Raw genomic sequence first — 18,331 nt, forward strand, 5'->3', positions numbered from 1 at the left:
TAGTGCTCGCATTTGATGCCGCAGTTAGTAGCTGAGCTGCGGCACTTGGGGAGAGAAAGAGAGCGGAGGGAAAATACTCTGACCTTGAAACAAGTGGCAGCGAGAACAGATACGCCCGGTAGGCGTCTAGCTCGCAGCTATGGCCGCGACCATCACACGTAACATGGTAGTTAATTGTCAGTCTCTGTGCACTGCATGTCGTCGTCTCCGCCCTTTACCATCCCTGCTCAATGCATCTGATTTCCAAACACATGCTATCACACTACTCTCTTAAGGTGCCTTAAGCGGCCCATAAGCTTTACGGTGCGCTACCGCTAAGGTCCTCAGTCACCGATTTCGCCGACCTTCGACACTGACACCTTAGCCTCAAACCGAAATGAAACGCGACACGCTTTCGCATGAACTCCGCATTTTGGCCAACTTGTTAAATAGGCTTGGTTTTGGTTTATGGAGTTTCCCAAAGCGACTCAGGCTACGAGAGATAGCTAAATAGGCGGCAAATTTGTCACCAAACCGATTCTTTCGGCTTAAGAGCGGCAGAATATTCACTCTTAATAAAAAATGCATCAAATTTAACGTCAACACATGTCACGTCGGCGATATGATGGTTTGGTTTGTGGGGAGCAGTAGTGAAAACCTGATACTCCATTCATGGCCAATGAACGCACTGACAAACGCAATGACAACGGCAACTTCATTCCTAGGCTCAGTGTCCAGCTTCGAAGCGCGCCACCATGTTCGAAACGATATTATAGCGTACGTAACGGGAGCGTACGGTAAAGAATAGTGTTTGCCGAATGCGCACAGCGAAGCACGCTATTCTTTTCAGAGTAGGATATCCCTTTGAGTATGTCTGAACACGCTTTACTAAAACTGCCTACTCATGCCTATCAGGCGTCAGATCAGCAGAAACACGTTTTCACCTTTCGCTACTAAAACTGACTTTTGAGCTCACCTTCAAACTAAGCTGCGTCATGAATAAAAGGCGCTAGAAGAGGTTCAACGTCACTGCTTAGCTGACAACACCCCTCGATATCCACGTGTCGATGGAATTGCATAAAAAGTTTTGGAGTGCGACCTGATGCCGGTGAACCACCTTCGGCAACGCACTCCCTCACTAGAACAGGAGTTGGCTACCCTGGTGCACTAATTGGCCGCAACCTCCCTTGATTAGTCCTATACAACCCCGGCCCTCAATCAACAGCCACTGACTGACTCAGCGGCTCAGTGCACTTTAACCCCAGGTGGTCGAAATTTCTGGAGTCCTCCACTACGGCGTCTCTTATAGCCTGAATCGCTTTCGGACGTTAAACCCCACAAACCAACCAAACCAAACCTAAGCCTAGATACAGAGAGATATCTCTGTTTGCATTGGTTACGGTTGTAGTTAAGCTTCCACGTCGAAGGTCACGATCAAAGGTTGTTGAGGTAATTGGTCAACGCATTGTTAAGCTGCATACTTTAAACCAAACAAAGTTCCTGGCTTCAAGGTCACATTGTCCCACCCAATGACCTTGGCGAAACGGCGTAATAGAGCCTCTAAAAACAATAACAAAACACAAGAAACAAACGCTAGAGGTTTTAGTAGGACGGCCACCAATGTTACTCGCTTCTTTAACCTTGGGCACTGCCGTTCCGATACGTGATAGGCGTGTTTGCGAAGCGGCGTTGGTCCTCGCTACAGCTCTGTGCTACTTGGCCGCTCTCCCGCGCCGGCCAGACTGCGTCTTGGGTCGCGCTTTCGCGTTTTGCGTGAAGAGTAAAAAAGGGGCCCGTAGTCTTGCATCAACCACGCATGTATGTCGGCGGCTGGGACTGTTCGTGATGTTTTTTTTTTTTTTGCTTCACACCGTCTATCCGCTAACGTGTTTCGATTTGGCATTGAAATACATCAGCCAGCGTGGCGAAACTGGAGGAAAAAATTAAGAAGTTACCTAGTGCAAGCCTAATTTTGCCTGCATAAACACCAGCTGGCCGCCACCACCACCACCACCGGTTCCCTCATCAATTGCGTCATTATAATTTATAACTTTCCTTATAACTTTTTTGGTTTTGTAGTATCTTCAGAACGGCTAGGGGAACAACAAAAAAGGCGACATTATTTTATACTGTGAATGACTCATCCTTGGGAGAGAGGAATTAGAATTCTTGCAGTTTTGAGCTGGCCTTGACTTACCGACATCTTAATTCTCGACGAAGAGAACAGAGCAATAGCTGTGATGCTGGGAAAATTGAGCGGTGACACTACACGAAACGCGTCACCGTGGCACGTCTTGTCATCAAGATAGGTGGTGTTCTTCCCGGAGTATTTTATCAAGCCTCATCATCATCAGCCTGACTATACCCACTGCAGGGCGAAGGCCTCTCCCATATTACTCCAATTAACCCGGTCCTGTGCTAACTGCATTTACTTGACCCCTGCGAACTTCTTAACGTTATCCGCCCACCTAACTTTCTGTCGCCCCCTGCTACGCTTTCCTTTAACGCATAAGGGTAAATGTGAATTCAAATGTCATGGCAGGCTGATTCTAATGTCACCCTCCCACACTAAAGTAGAGGCCCGAGTTGGCGCTATTTCAAGCACCCACAGGCACTGACGCTGAAGGTCGAACTAGCTGGCGTAGTGAAGCTTCCGCTTGAATACTGCCTGAAAATAGAGACTCAATGAATTTACCGACGGCGCCAGCTTACGCCCTAACGCTCGCAGTTTGACGAAAAAGCTTTCCCGTCGCGCTTCATTCCGCACAATAGCCGCATACCGAGCACTGGAAACGCCTGTCGTCATCGAATGAAAGCAACAAGTCAAGCTTCGCTCGGTGAGCACCGCAGATCTATATGCGCTACCTGCGGCCGTGTTATCAAAGTTGGAAAACCCTAGGCAAGCACACGACATGGTGCGCGGAGCCAAACCATTTCGTTTGTCGCCGGTGGCAACTCCAGGTGGGCTCCCCTGGAGCCAAGTTTCGGTAGGCAAGGGCCGACACAAGCAGCCGCGAGCCTCTTGCACCGCCGGAAGGTGCCAGGAAGATGGCATAGATACTACGCACAAGGAGGAAAAGTTCGAGAGCCGGCGGGGGGAAGGGGGAGCGCGTTTTCAATCGAGCGACCCAAACACAGGCCATGCAAGCTCAGCCTTGCACGCTTTCCTTTGCTACCTCGCATGCTGGGGCCAATAGAAATGGACGCCAAGTTTTGGCCTGTCCAAGAGACAGAAGCCTGCGTCGGCTACTCGGACGGACGGCAGCACAGGGGCAGTGGACTCCGCGCACTCTTCTTTTTGCACCACCGGTCAATCTCGGAGAAGTCGGCAGGGTAGCGCGAGCTCTCACGCTCAACAGCAGCGCATATCAGCCGGCCACTCGCCGCCTCTTCAGATACAGATAGGCACGCTAAACATAGAGCGACCCTTGTCGAGAAGGCGGGCTCCCGTCGCCATCCCCAGGGGACAAACACACGCACGCTCTGGCGCCTTCTTCACTAATCGCCCGCTGCGGTGGAAAATGCCAACCGAGGCAGCAAAGCGTCCCGTGCAGCGCAAGCTGCACTGCAGTACGCGGTTTAGAGAGGGCTTCACGCCGCTCAGCGGGATGAAGGCCCCCCGCCACGTCGAGGGCCGTGACATAGCACTCTGCCCTGCGCGGGCAATCTTTGGGCCATAGATTCCGACAGCAGCTTCACGAAAAGCCCAAATAGCGGACGAACAAGCCAGAATGAAATTCCAATAGGGCAAACTAACCACGACCGCGCTAAAATAGGCGGCGCACAATCCCTAAATAATAACAAAAATAACGCTTAGCTCTGGCGCTTTGTTTCTTACGTATACACAGGAGAAGTCCCGCCGGTGTGGCGCAGTGGTTACGGCGCTCGACTACTGTGTCCAAGGATGCGGAATCGAATCACGGTCTCGGCGGCCGCTTTTCGATAGAGGCGAAGGCGCCCGTGTACTGTGCGATGTCAGCGCACGAAAGAACCCCAGGCGGTCGAAATTTCCGGAGTCTTCCACTACGGCGTCTCTCCTAGCCTGAATCGCATTGGGACGTTAAACACCACGAACCAACCAAACCAACCAACCGTACACAGGACAATGCACGAAACGCTATATAAGGCTGTAAAAGCGCTGCACTCGAGGGGATTCAACCTGATAGTTCTGAATAGCAGACTTCCAGTCACCGACTGAGCCAGAACGTATTTAACGAAATGCGAGATCCCTATGTAGAGAAAACAAATCCACACAAGTGAGCAGGTGCGAAGATATATGCCTCAATTTATTTTGAAGCTCTGGAACTGATAGCACCGACGATCACGTCTATGCTGCCTCAGCACAAGATGACGAGATAAGGTCACTTTTTTCAGAACATAACGCTTCACCTTTCTAATTCGCTTTTAGATGCTGCATGTTTCAATCACAGTTTTGAACTAATTGATTTGGGTCTAATCAAGCTACAGAACTTGTCAAAGTGCAATAGATCTTGAGATATCCATAAATAAGATCCCTTCTAGTTCGCACATCATCGTGAAAAGACGAAAAGGACGCAGACTAAGAAAAAGCAAGGAATTTGTTTACGAATATGACACCTATTTCATTTGGTCAGTTCTGTAGCTGGACTGGGTTAATATATAGAGCCAAGATCGCGATTGCAACATGCAGCACAAGGTGAACAATGAGACAGTTAATTATCACGGTGTGAATAATTAATCCCCAAAACCGCGCCAGTTGTCACGGTTTTGAGCCCGCTAGGCCTTGCAAGCAGCCAGTGAAAGCAGAATCTAGGTGACCATTAGTGTCATCAGATCGCCTTCAGCAATTTCTTGCGATAAGCGATTCAACCACGAATCCCTGTTGCAGTGTTCTCCCAGCTCCAGTCCAACCAGCTGTGGTTAGAGGCCACATCCCTCGCGCAGTCGTCAACGTCGCGCAACAAAATGTTATTTCAGAAACCGCTCACTCCGGCCATTGTCCCCGCCGCAGCTGGACAGGCGCACCTCAGCCGCAGCTGATCGAGTCACTCTTATGACTGGCAGAAAGCGAAGGGATGAGAGAAAATCGCCGGAATAGAAACGCATCTATGGCAACGGGGGCCTCGATTCTAGCACTCCCCCAGAATATCATGAAACGCTTCACAGTTCACCGCAAATTAAGGAAATTATCACACAACAACGATATTAACGATAACAAAATGGCCTCGATACCCACATCGATGTGTTTGCATATGAAATATTTCTCGTCGCAATACTGTTTATGTATAGCCTTCGTCAAAAGTTTAGAGCCCACAGGGTTTGCTTTTAATCCATATATTTTGACTTCTTTAACAATCGTGCAAGTCCTAGCCATTGCCATTGATTTTTTGGGTAGGACCAAAAATCATCTTGCCCTGAGCAAGTTTGGAAACCTAGGAATGCATTACGAGTCGCATAGTATGACTCAGAAGTAGACCGCATGGGCTCTAATCTTTTGACAAAGAGGCAGGCCTGATCACCTGTTTCGATAAAAAAGAAGGAGCTTTCATCCCAGCGTAGTCCTCAATGCAGTACATCTAAAGCACAGCACAGAGCCTCAATAGAGATGAGCAGTTCACAGACGCACGGATACAATGACAGCGCTAGAGCGACGCTAGGACACGCACAAGAAGAAAAATAAACCTCGTGGAAATACTCGGTGGCCTAAAAAAACTATGGTAAATGAATGTTCGACGTTTATAAGCGTTTGTTAACCTATTCCTATTAGGTCGGATATTTTAAGGGAATCCCCCAAGGTGGAGTAGATTTGTTATAAGGGAGTAATTACTCATTGACACCCACCAAAGCGCAGCCATACGGCTCAGAAGCTTCGTAGAAAATTTCGTCCTCATCTGGGACGAATTTTTCCTTAACTAATAAGTTTCTGAGAAAGCTTTACAACGTTCCTTTGTAGCCGTATATATGGCTGCGCTTGGGTAGATGTCAGTGAATAATTACTCCCTTATAGCATTCCTACTACATGCGGTTAAAAAAAAAAAACAACAAAAAAAAAAACATGCAGGCTAAACCAGTTGAACAGAAAAGCGCCTATTACTTTACGCATCTACTATAGTTCCGCCCTGAGCGTCGAGGCAAGCCCGAATAATGCTTCGACCGGCAATGGATTCCCGTATCTTCGATCACATAAGAGTCGCCGGAGGCGAGGAAGGAAGTGGGCACATATGCCTGCCTCTTGCTTCTGCGCTGCCACCGCGGTTCGCCTTGCGATAGTGCACTGGGAGGAATGCAGTCTACAACTGCGGACGATGCGATCGCAGATGCATGCACTGTGTCCGGAACAGCAAGAGGAAAACGAGGAAAGCAGCCGTACGAACGCAGCTGTCGTCACCAGAGGCGAAGAAGCTCATTAGGTTAGGTTGAAAAGCGCTGCCTTTGTTCAACGATTCCCAATACTGTGTAGCTATTAACGTCGCTCTAAATATCGCAGCTGCTGGTAGTCTCAAACGGGGTTACACTCCCGATTTCGCGAAAGGAAGCAGGCTCGAGCGCAACGCTTCCGTAGGGTACATCGATGCCAGCGTCGCCGTTACAGGGGCACAAGGGTTACGCAGACCACGCTAAATGTGCAAACTTCTACCTCCGGGGAAATGGCATCGTAAAGCCTCTGTCCCGAAACAGCGTGTATGTCTGCACCGTACGATTTGGGTTTGTACCACCCAGGACACGTGCTTTGGGAAAAACAAATATATAACTCATGTGCGTCCCGTCATACTTTGGTATGTTTCAGGCGGCTCGATCACGTGACTGCGCCAAACAATTCTCTTTTTCCGCGCGCACATGCCCCGTAAAGTTTTGTGGCGATAGCACTGGGGCGTACGAGCAAGGTCACATTTTCAACGCTGGCCAGACCACACAGGGCTGAAAAAAATGCCCAACGGGTCTGCACTATATTTCCGACGCAAGCGAGAGGGCAGTTTGGTCCCCTGCCAACGCTGTTTTATCGTGCTCCCCGCGTAGACACGTGCGTGTCCCCATAAGGAATTTCGATCCAATTATTTCTGCCCGCCAAGATGAAGCGAAATATGTCGCAGCATGCGCCAGGCTCCGCCCGCGGTGCTCAATTGGAAAGCCGCGCAAAAATTGTCTGCACAGCTGCCGACGAGGATGAGGGCCGCGGTGTCGGAAAGCGTATCGTCCTGCGCTTGAGATATTGCGGACCGTGAAGCCAGAAATCAGAAATGGTGCGCGCCACACTACACCATGGCGCAGAATTCGTTGCAATACAAGCCGCAAATGGCGTCAGCAAACGAGAAGTTGAATTCGAAAATCGGAAGCCAAGGCTGCTCATGCGCCGAGAGGTACGGAATTTGTCGGCGTCTTGCCTATCGTACGCAAGATTACTACGGCTGCTCAAGTCACGGTAGTAATTCAGTCCAGAATAGCTCCGAGTGAAACGCTCCAAGAATCTGACCCTGTTCAATGCGTTGAGCAGACAAGTGTGCGAAAATGAGTGGCTCGTTATGAAAACAACAAATACGCAGAGCACTTGAGAAGGCTATATTCAGTAACGGGTCGAGTACCGCTGTGCGAGGCCAATGCCTGGCATTTTCAGACCCTCCGTGTGGCCGCGTTACGTATTATACGCATCTTCCGCGCTGCGCGCAACGCCGCCTTAACTAATCTTGCGAGCACGACTTCGCGCGGTGGAGTTTTCCTCGTTCGGGGACGCGCGAGGTTCCAGGTCAGAATGGAGCGGCCGCTAAACTGCACTGCTTCTTCCAACCCAAATTACATTATGCAGAGCAAGCCAATCGTAGCGAACACACCCCAGCACTCGGCTCCCTGGCCGGAGAACTTGGATTCGAACTCGGCTATGCTCCGATGGAGGCGAAACGCTAAAGACGCCCGAGAGTTAGAGGGGTACTAGGTGAACTCGTTTCGGTGCGTATGACTTACTGACGTGTGTTTGGGATGTGTGCTGATGTTAGAGTAATATAATGAACTTAAATAAAATTTAAGATTAAAACAGGAAAAACTAAGTAAAAATTGCGAAATGAAAAGGCGTAACTTTTTATCGTGCGCTGAAAGAAGCCAACGTGTTGCGTGCCCACATGGCATGCAGAACCCAAATGGAGACAAATTTATTTTCTTGAATTAAGTCTATTTTCTGAAATCCCCCATTAGAGGTAACTCCTCGACAATCTTGCCTTTATCTGAACCCTCCCCCGACGCGCTATAGCTTTATTTGTATGTGGGGTGTTCGAAATTCCCGCGCACGTTCATGTGTTGGCAAATATTAAGGGGAATCCCGTAAGGAGGAGTATAGATTTGTAATCAGGGTGTAATTACTCACTGACGTCCACCCAATTGGAGCCACAGGGCTACAAAGGAAATCTCGCCGGATAGTTCTATTTGAACGGGCACACAGTACAAACCAACGTACACGCACTTTGAAACGGAAAGGGGGAGCAAAACCGTGTCAGTTCAGTTTCAGCGCGCATTTTTTTTTTTTTTCGATTTAGCTCTATATCGCGACTACACTGGGATACTTGGGCAAGACTAACGCCGCTCCGAAGTGACTCAGTGGCGGTCTCGTAAATGCCAAGTGAGCTGGTCGGCGTACAGAGTCGATAACACTTGTCTAGAACGCGCGAGCGGTGCTGGAAGCGAAGAGAAATTCTAAGGCAGGTACTATCAGTGATAATACTTGCGCTCTAGCGCAGCTGCAAAGCTGTGCAAACCGCACAGACAGAAGCGCATTGACCCCAACCACGGTGCAAGATATATAGGTGGGGACACAGCGTACCGCGCCGGTTCCAGATAAAGTCCCCTAGTTTGTCTAAGCCATACGAGATGGCAGTTCGCTCAGCGGCCTGTGACGTAGTGGGAGGCACTGCTTTTCTATGGAGAATACACGCTTTTTGAGAGCCATTTTCTCGTAAACTGTCGCCGATGATGAGAGAAAAATATTTTTGTCGCGTTGTTTTTGTCTAGGTCCATTATTCGGCGCAGTTTTATGAATCTGTGGCTTCGTGAATGCTTAAATAAAAGCGCAAAAGGAATGAATTTTCGCGCGGAATTTGAACCTGCTGCACGCATAAGCGGCGGCACTTTGACAACAAAGCATTAACCATCGGTCGTTTCATTTGTTCTTTGACTTTACATCTTTTGTTCGCCCATTAGTGTGCCCGCTCATCCTTTGTTTGCTCCTTACTTTATTCCTTTAATACATTAGAGGTCCTCTAACTGGATTGTGCTAGCTCCCACTGAATTCCCCCCCTCCTCTCACTTCCTCTATACCATTACTTCTCTTAGCTTCTTTTTTCCTTTCCCTTATTCTTTTACAGTACAGAGGGGAAGAGAATTTCACAATGGAAAAAGAACACCAAGTATAATTTATTCAATACAAAACAATAGAGGTAAAATTACGGTTAACAGCTTTCTTGAATCTACGTTAGGGATTGGCGAACAGTAATGTGATGTGGTGCGCCAAAGCCGCATATAAATCAGTTGATGAACATAGATAGATAGATAGATTGTGCAGCCGTTCGTGCAGTCGGGATTCGTGCAAATATTGAAGATAGTTGAGCTTGCTTGAGGCAAAAAAGCCTTAAATCACGGCAGCATTTGTGACGTTTTTCGCACACATAACACGTCCGTACTTTTCCTCGCTTGCTTATTCCATTCTTCTACTCAGTTTGCACGTTAGTGATTTATGCGATAGAGAAGCGGTACGGGGCGCTGTTGCATTTCCTTCATTAAGTGGTTAAGAATACCCTCTGAATTTTTATATTTTTCTCCCATTCGCCCAACCGAACGCAGGATTCGCTTTCCCTGCTCTATTTATGCTATCCAAAGTGACAAAACTGCTTCCCCAGCGCCTTCAATTGAATAACGATGACTCATAGTACTCACTCCCCCATATTTCAACATAAAGTGCAACTTCAACCTTTTCTTCACTTCGTTGTTAGGAATAAATTACGTCAATAGTATTGACAAGCCAATAAATTATTCTGGACCTCGCTTCTGCACTGATGCAGTGAGCACGGCTTAAGAATAAAGTGCCACGGTTATGCTTCTGGCGACGACGGGGAAACAGTTCGGGCCACGCAGAAGAAACGCGCCGCGCGGTATCAGCGGGTTGCTATCGCAACGGCGTTGTCGATGTATGTGTTTTTTTCTTCCAGCGAAGATTCACCGCTACATCGACGCTGACGCTGCGATCAGCGGCCCGGTTCGGAGGAGCGTGGCTGGTACCTTACCTGGAAACTTGCGTCCAGTGCCTCGCCCGTGCCGTGTCCCCACCTAAATATTCTTGCACCGTGACCCCAACTAAGCAGCTGCGGTACGGTTTGATTTCATCTATTTCGCAGCCCACCGTTCGGGCGCCCTAGACAAGCTTGATCGACTTTGTACTGCTCTGCTGTTCGCTGCCGATACCTCTGAAGAGTTGCGATGTGCCAAGTGTTAGTTACTTCAGGAACATAATGAGCGTCGATAAGCTCTTTGCAAAAAAGCAAGAGATTGTTATTTTGCGTGGGGCTGTTAGCCAACATGAACGGTGCAAAGTTATCGGGTAGAAAGGAAGAAAAAAAGTACCAAGGTCAAGAACAAGAGATGAAGCCTTATTCTGCGGGGCGTAGGAAGAGTGCGCCTCGGACCCGCCCTGACTGATACTCAACACGCAGGAGGCACAGACGCGGGCAGAAAGTGGCAGGGGCAGCTCATTGCTCAAAACATACCACCAAGAGAGAACAAGTTGTTACACAAGGTCTGTTCTGGCCTCTCAGCGAAAGGAGATGATCGTCTCCAGAAATAAACCATAACAAGCACATGAAGACGAGAGACAAGGCATGGAGAAGCATTTGTCCGGTGTCTTGTCTCTCGTTTCGTCTTCACTAATGCACTGTACGAATTACCAGCATGTCCATATTCACTTCCTTCTAAAGAGCCATTCCTCGTCCGGCAAGCTGCATCAAGGTTGCGGAAACTTGATGACTCCGGATTTTACTCAAACGTAACGATGATAACGCAACGGTACCCCATTCCGGGCAGCTGACATCTCCAACGCCCCAGTGAATAAATATATTCGAGTGTGTGAGGCAGGAGGCGAATGGGGGTGCAACCAGCAGGAGCACGCTAGAAACTGAAAAGCATCGCCGAAAATTTGTCAGCAAGTTCGCTTTCCTTAGCCAGCACACATAATGCAGGCAAGGCCTGAGCACCGTTTCCCTCGAGTTGTGAATCTCGAGCATCGAAAGCGACGCCTACACCGGGGAAGCAAAACCCACACAACCGGCGTACGCGAGACGTGGCACGTGGCCAGCCATCCACTTGTGCGCACCCCGATAAAGTGTTCCCCGCCGATCCCAGCGAAAAGGCACACCCAGACGCATAAGTTTCTGTGCCGCCACGGGTTTCGAAATGAATTTGCTTGCGACCGAGGCACACAGCAACTATTAACCGCAGCGTTCACAAAGCCACGATTTTCGACTTAGTGCGTGGCACTCAAGGGCAATCTGCTTCCTATGCGACATCCGTCTCTTGTGCTCGGAGATGGCCATGCGGGTTTTGGTTTCCAGCCTTCAACCCATTGCAGGTTTCTTCGGTGCAAGGGCAATTTAGGCGAGAGGGTGCCGAAACACGGCTCTGCATGGAGCGGGCTCAGAGCGCAGAGTCGGCCACGCGGCACTTTCGTTGCTGGAAGCAAGTGCAAACCGCACTATCTACCTCTGTTGTCGGACTCGATAGTACCCGTGCAGCCACTTGCAGAGCGTTAAGGGTCGTTCATGCGGCCTCCGACAGGGATGGAGATTCGCTTCACCCCGCACTTGCTTGGGACTGCTCTTTTTTCAGCTGCGCTTCAGAAAGTGTTTTCTTTTTTTTTTTTCCAACACAGGCTGCTGGGAACTGTAATAGTTTGCCGCGAATGCCGTGAAACTTTCGCACACTTGCGCACCGAATTCCCCGAGGACACAGCGCTAACCCATCGGAAGCGCTACTTGCTCCCAGAAGATGAAAGATAGCATGAAAAAGCGCGACCCAAGATCAGAGAGAGAGAGAGAGAGCAAAAGGAAGCAGGCGGCTCCCAGGCAAAGCGGCGACACAAACAGAAAAAGGCAACGCGCCGAGAGCTGGCTGCTAACTTTAAAAATGCGCCGCCATAGTACATACGCTGTCACTTAAGACGAATCTACCTACCACCTCAAGACAACGGTCACGGCTGCACATAGCGCGAGAGGGCGCCTCAGTCGGTCCCGAAACAATGCCTACGGCCGCAATCGCACACCATGTTTCTGTTAGCGTTCTGACCAAGTGTCGCAAAAGGCAGCATTCTGCGCCACTTCACCGTTTCTGTCGGGTTCTACGGCGTTAAACTGTCCCATGCTTTTATCGAACATGCGCAAGATCACTTAAAGTAGTTATGTCACAAAAACCGACATACACAATAACTCAGTTTTAGCTTCCTTACCAGCAGTATGCACCCCGCCTCTAAAAGAAAAGCCGTGTCGACTGGGCTTTTCTCTAAATATTGTTAAGCGTTTCGCTGGCGAGATTACTACTGCTACAAAGTAGCCGCCGGACGGTCACTACTATTAACCCATTAGAGAGATTTGAGGCGGGCGTCGCCGTTACGCCGAGTGAGCCAGCAGCCAGATTTTATTTTCGCAAAGTCCGAGCATGGGTGTACCCAGGTCGCTTGACTGGCTATGACAATTACGCATATTTACCAATACAGTATGCCCTGTACAGATAGCCGCCAATGCAAATAATTTAATGAAAATAACACCGTCAAAAACAGCGACTAATCCATTCTGATCGTAAGAATTCACTTTTGTACCATCAACAACTGCTACCTTGATAACAAAGCATCGACCACTCCACAAAGTCAAATGCTCCTGCTGTTATGACGTTTCCGCACTAATGGCAACCGCATTTTTAGCCATTACTTTATGAGCGCTTGACCACTGCAATAAACCTTACTTATTGGTCAAATATTTAGGGGAATCCCCCAAGGTGGAGTAGATTTGTAATAAGGGGGAGTAATTACTCATTGCATCCACCCAAGCGCAGCCACACGGCTAAACAGCTTTCTCAGAAACTTCGTAGTTAAAGAAAAATTCGTCCTGATCCGGGAATCGAACCCGGCACCACCGCCTTTCCGGGGCAGTCGCTCTACCGACTGAGCTAACCAGGACGGTCAGCAGATCAGATGGTAGGGCGAGAGCGAATTGATCTATAACTCGAAGTGGGAATGGTGTTGGTCAAATATTTAGGGGAATCCCCCAAGGTGGAGTAGATTTGTAATAAGGGAGTAATTACTCATTGCATCCACCCAAGCGCAGCCACACGGCTACAAAGGAAAGCTATACAGCTTTCTCAGAAAGGAAAGCTATACAGCTTTAGCCGGGTTCGATTCGCGGATCAGGACGAATTTTTCTTTAACTACGAAGTTTCTGAGAAAGCTGTATAGCTTTCCTTTTTAGCCGTGTGGCTGCGCTTGGGTGGATGCAATGAGTAATTACTCCCTTATTACAAACCTTACTTATCATTTCATTCATACTTAAATTAGCAAGCCCTTAAAGTGGAGAGCGACAAATAAAAATTAGGGGCCCACTTAAGCTCCGCCTTACGGGGATGACGCGATAGCGATATGTGAAGAGCTTCCGCATTGACAAATCAAACGAAGACGCGCAATTTATGCTCTGAACGGAGAACTCGAAAACTACAAAGCAGCGTCCACACGGACGCAGGTTCCGCAATCTTAGTTTTACTTTAGGCGAAATTAACAACCTTATAAAGTGTAAGCAGTTATGACACGCGGCGGCCTTTAATTCGCATAAGTAATGAGCGAAACCAACTTTCTTTTCACGCGTGACGTCACATTTCGCACGAGCGTTAAGGGGTATTTGAAATTCTCGCGGGATGTCATAGCTGTGACGCCATGAACATGTCGACCAATCAAGCTTTTTGGGACACGACGACGGCAAACGGCGACGCCAGATTTTCCGTGAGATGGAGCTTTCACAGTATCGCGTAATATGCCCGCACCGGTTCCACAGGAGCTTGACCTCATCGCAATAAAGTAGGCACCGTTCAGCAGAAAACCCGACATTGTCGACATTGTCGGCGGTAATTCTCGAGCATGGCTCCGGCCAGTGACTCGATCATTGATTGGCCGGCGGATTGTGGGGCATTACGAGACTACATAATACGCAAGACCTACCAGACACCACGCAGAAGTAACTCGGATGGATGGATGGAATATAGGAGCGCCCCCGTTGAAACGGGGTGGTAGCAGTTGCTATCATGCTCGTTTTTTTTTTTTTTTTTTCCCCTATATCTTATTTATTGTTTTAGATCAGTTAACTATACCATCATTCTGTTTATTGAATTTTTGTTTCTACATTACTAACATTATGTTACTTTTCTGCTTTTAAGCCACCAATCTTCCAGTCGTTTTTTGCTAGTTTCCACCGCCGGTTCATTCACCCGGCCACTGTTACCTCTAAACCCCAGAGCTTCAGGAACAGTGATTGCGCCTGCACCAACTTCCGGGTGGATACCATTACATTCGAGTATAATATGGGCAATTGTTTCACTGGAGTTTCCACATACAGCACATGCATCATCTCCATTGTTAAATTTCTTTTTGTAGCTGCGTGTTCTAAGGCACCCTGATCTAGCTTCAAAAAGTAGGGCACTGCCTCTTGAGTTAGCAAAGAAAGCTTCCTTCCTGATCTGCCTTTTCCACTTTCGGTATGGTTCCACACACTGTTTCTTTTCCATAGAATTTATCCAATTTTTACCTTCTGTGTTTTTCACCTGTTGCTTAACGCTCTTTATTTCTTCATCCTTGTGACCAGCATACTTACTGGTTAGTTTCCTAGTTCTTTTCCTCCATTGTGAGTCAACGCTTTTTAGGTACAGGTATTTAAATCCTTTAGCTGTCCACCTGTACTTGTCCAATTTCTTCAGACGTTCCTCATATAATATTTTACTATGAGCTTCCCGTGCTTCTAAAGATGCCCAGCCCATACATATCCCCCTGTACCGCCCCGTTTGTGGTTTTGCCATGGGCACCCAGTGCTAATCGTCCGACGGCTCTGGTTTATTTTTAATGTCGACTGTACCTCTGCTTTTAGGCACAAAACCGCATTTCCGAAAGTAAGTCCGGGCACCATAATTCCTTTCTAAATACCCCTCAAAACCTCATACCTATTGTACCCCCATAATGCCTTATGCATCATTATCCCGGCATTCCTTCGCCCTTTGGCCTTAAGTGATTGCTCATGCTTTCCAATGTATGCCAATCCTTCGTTTACCCATACCACCAGATATTTATATTCTGCTACTCTAGGTATTTCTTTGGATTTTAAGACCCTGATCAGTTGAGTGGTTGAAAATCATCAGACCCCACTTAACTGCGCTGAAACTGAAGCCTAGAGCGTCCCCTTCGTCTCCGCAATACATAACTAGAGTTTGCAATTCTTCCAGACTCTCAGCTAGCAGCACAATATTGTCTGCATACATTACATCGTGGAGGCGCTGCTCTACCACCTTTCCGCCTAATCTATATGACAGGTTAAAACCTAGGTTACTTTCTTGTATCCTCAGTTCCATATTTATTATATAGTGTATGGAGCAGCGGTGATAGAGGACCACCTTGCCTTATCCTTTGCATACCTTCCAGTAGTTACCTTCCAGTAGTGCATACCTTCCATAAGTTCCAGTAGCTGGGTTGCACACATTTTCATTGGCCTGATAAAATATATTTCACGTCCCCAAATAAGCTTTACGAAGCGAAGCGACGCTAAGTTTGAATCGCTGTCGTCCAACGAGCAGTGAGCTGGCAATAATGTCCGGATTTGCCGCGTCCAAAAGAAGACACACAACCTTCACCTGCGTTAACAGGCTTGCTCAACTCAACAAAAAAAATATTGGGCAACTCACAGGCATCTGCACTATCTGCAGAGTGCCAAAAGGCACGCACGACAAATGGAATGCACGTCTACTGAGACCGCCGTGCGCGCCCATGGGCCGCGCTTGTGGATGCAGTTGATCATTGCATAATTTTTATTTATGTTGTCCTGCGGTCTCTGTATTTCCCTGTCTACGATAGCTTGCATGAGCACCAATCTTATACGGGGTCCTTCGTCAGGTGTCGATACACATCTTCCCTGATCTCCCCCGGTTTTCATTGCTTCTGTAATGCAAACCAAACGAAAATGCGCAAAAACCTTATCTGACGTCGAAGTACTAGCTGTCCATTTCGCCCTCCTCGGTTGATGTGATTCATAATGCCCCTGTCTGCCATTCCATACACATTATTCATTTAGTCGTGTTAATGAAATTTCATGTCTACTATATTGAACCTCGAACGATGAATTGTTTCTCATGCCATACTGCTCACAGAGACTAACATTGATAAACGTTGCTTTTTTTTTTTTTTTTACTTCTTCGTGGATGCTCTGAACAGATCTCGCATTCGTTACACGCCATCCTGCTCCAAACAAGTGGTCGAGCGGCTGTCTGCCACCTGTTACATTCCCCTGTCCTAACTTAATTTTGCGGCAGAGGACTTGGAAGTACGGTTAAAGAGGCAATAAGTATCGTTCAAAAAAATTAAGTCGGGATTTGAGGCAGGACGTTCTTTCAACGAAAGAGAAAAGTAGGCAAGCTACAATCCCTACATGCCTGACAGAGAGGAAAACATGCATGTGTATTAGAAACCGTAGATCGCTTGTTTTCCCTTCTCATAGCTGTGTTGCTGTATCAGCGACTGCGTGCGCGAGCACCGCGTGGACAGGGCGATCAGTGTGAATCTGCCATCCTTTCCTTTATCGTCAAGAAAAGTGGAAACCGCCTCACCAGAAAGACAGCTAAAGCTTTTCAAAAGTCTTCTGCGTAATATAAGTGCCTGCGGCATTGTCAAGCCCCGGTAATCGTTCTGTTCGCGCTGTTTTCTCTTTTTTTTCTTCAGGCTTTTTTTTCTCCTCTTCGGCTCCAGCTTCATTCATTCGTACCTTCTCCTCGTTCCATCCTTCGCATCTTTCCTCTCTCTCAGCCAGTCCTGATTGGAGCGTTCGAGGCTGGCTTTGCATAGCGGAGGCGAAATGCATCGAGGCACCCTAGCTTTGTGTGAACTGTACGAGGGGTGTTCGCCACAAATGTTTTTAATGCGAAAGCATTACTTCACTATGGTAGCAGATTTCTGTTCGCCGACTGCGTCCGCAGAATGTGTCCGCAAAATCGTGTCCGCAGCAGTTGTAATTGAGAAGTGGTAGAGGTTAATGAGTGGTGTCAATCGATAGAGGGTGGCGTAATGCTGCGTCCGAAAGAAATAATTAGGCTAATAATTAGGGAATTAATTAGAGGCAAAAAATGTAAAAGTAAAGGCGAAAATGATATCATTAGCATATGGCTTGGCGCCACATTTGAATATATCAAATACTAAAATAGTAAATTAAGTCAGTCAATTAGGGTGGCCCAAGATGTATCAAATACTAAATAGTTATTTAAATCAGTCAATTAAGGTGAGATCAAGGATGTGACGTCACGCAACCTGAAGTCGAACCAAAAAAAAAAAGGGCATCGGAAGGGACTGGCGCGCAATTTGAAAGTACCAAAGACTAAAATGGGTAAACAAGAAGTGAATTAAGCAACTAGAAGCTACCAGAAGCAACCAACAGCAGCATCCGTGCTTTCGCATTACTCCAATGCAGATTCTGCAGTGCTTTTTTTTTTCTACATTCTTACCGTGTTTTTGTATCCCCCCCCCCCCCCCCCCCATTCCCCTTCATTTTTTGCTCAGCCTTTCCAACTGCGCGCGCTTCTTCTGCCTTCTTCCGTTTCTCGTGTTTCCAGCTTAGAAATAAACGCCCAACAGGCAAGCAGCCAGGGCTCGTACCTGTTTCGCCGTTTTGTGTCGTATGGCTCCCGCATTTTTTATGCTTCGCTACGTCAATCCAGCTGGCCAAAACTGCCTCCATTTCAAGCGCGCCACCTCTTTCAAGCGCGCCGTGCCCAGGCGGCCACTACTAAAATTCTCCGGCGCCCACTCGTGGCGCTACCTGTTCGGCGCGAGTGCTGCCCCCTAGGTTTCTGCACGGTGCCCTATTTTGCAACACTACCAAATATGACGCTGCGGAATCTGGTCGGTATAATGTAACCGCAAAACATATGGGATGGCATGAATTTATAGAGCGCATTAGCGAAACGCTATTTCAAATAGAACCTTAACGTAAACTCGATTTACATACGGTACTTCCAGATTTTAGCGTTCGCGACTCCTGTGTATGCTGAAATCACAAATTGCAACATGACGGCGCGCTTCGAAGCGGGATTTACCGGTCAAAATGGTGCATCCGGC

General features: G+C 47.9%; 1 protein-coding gene and 1 non-coding gene across 3 annotated transcripts in view; both read right to left on the bottom strand.

Annotated features, from left to right (window-relative positions):
• Window positions 1-18,331, bottom strand: part of mino (glycerol-3-phosphate acyltransferase mino) — a 103,908-nt gene that overhangs the window by 62,831 nt on the left and 22,746 nt on the right. The gene's annotated exons all lie outside the window — the stretch shown is intronic.
• On the bottom strand, window positions 13,083-13,156 carry TRNAS-GGA (transfer RNA serine (anticodon GGA)). Its single transcript has one exon. It is a non-coding gene; the product is annotated as a tRNA-Ser (tRNA).

This window comes from Amblyomma maculatum, chromosome 1, assembly GCF_055883805.1.
Source record: "Amblyomma maculatum isolate TAMU_Amacu chromosome 1, ASM5588380v1, whole genome shotgun sequence".
Lineage (NCBI taxonomy): Eukaryota > Metazoa > Arthropoda > Arachnida > Ixodida > Ixodidae > Amblyomma > Amblyomma maculatum.